Source organism: Limulus polyphemus, unplaced genomic scaffold, assembly GCF_000517525.1.
Source record: "Limulus polyphemus unplaced genomic scaffold, Limulus_polyphemus-2.1.2 Scaffold6360, whole genome shotgun sequence".
Lineage (NCBI taxonomy): Eukaryota > Metazoa > Arthropoda > Merostomata > Xiphosura > Limulidae > Limulus > Limulus polyphemus.
Window position 1 is genome coordinate 31,995 of NW_013671970.1, and position 415 is coordinate 32,409.

The 415-nt window shown below is 38.8% G+C and overlaps 1 protein-coding gene across 3 annotated transcripts in view; it reads left to right on the forward strand.

Moving 5' to 3' along the window:
- Window positions 1-415, forward strand: part of LOC106473640 (alpha-actinin-like) — a 45,973-nt gene that overhangs the window by 28,841 nt on the left and 16,717 nt on the right. The window lies entirely within an intron of this gene.

Sequence of the window (415 nt, forward strand, 5' to 3'; positions counted from 1 at the left end):
CCTTCTAGTGGTATAGTCATTAAGTCTCAGCCAGTAGAATAGTTTTTAGTGCCATCTAGTGGTATAGTCATTAAGTCTCAGCCAGTAGAATGGTTTCTACTGGTATAGTCATTAAGTCTCAGTCAGTAGAATAGTTTCTAGTGGTATAGTCATTAAGTCTCAGCCAGTAGAATAGTTTTAGTGCCATCTAGTGGTATAGTCATTAAGTCTCAGCCAGTAGAATGGTTTCTACTGGTATAGTCATTAAGTCTCAGCCAGTAGAATGGTTTCTAGTGCCTTCTAGAGGTATAGTCATTAAGTCTCAGCCAGTAGAATAGTTTTTAGTGCCATCTAGTGGTATAGTCATTAAGTCTCAGCCAGTAGAATGGTTTCTAGTGCCATCTAGTGGTATAGTCATTAAGTCTCAGCCAGTAGA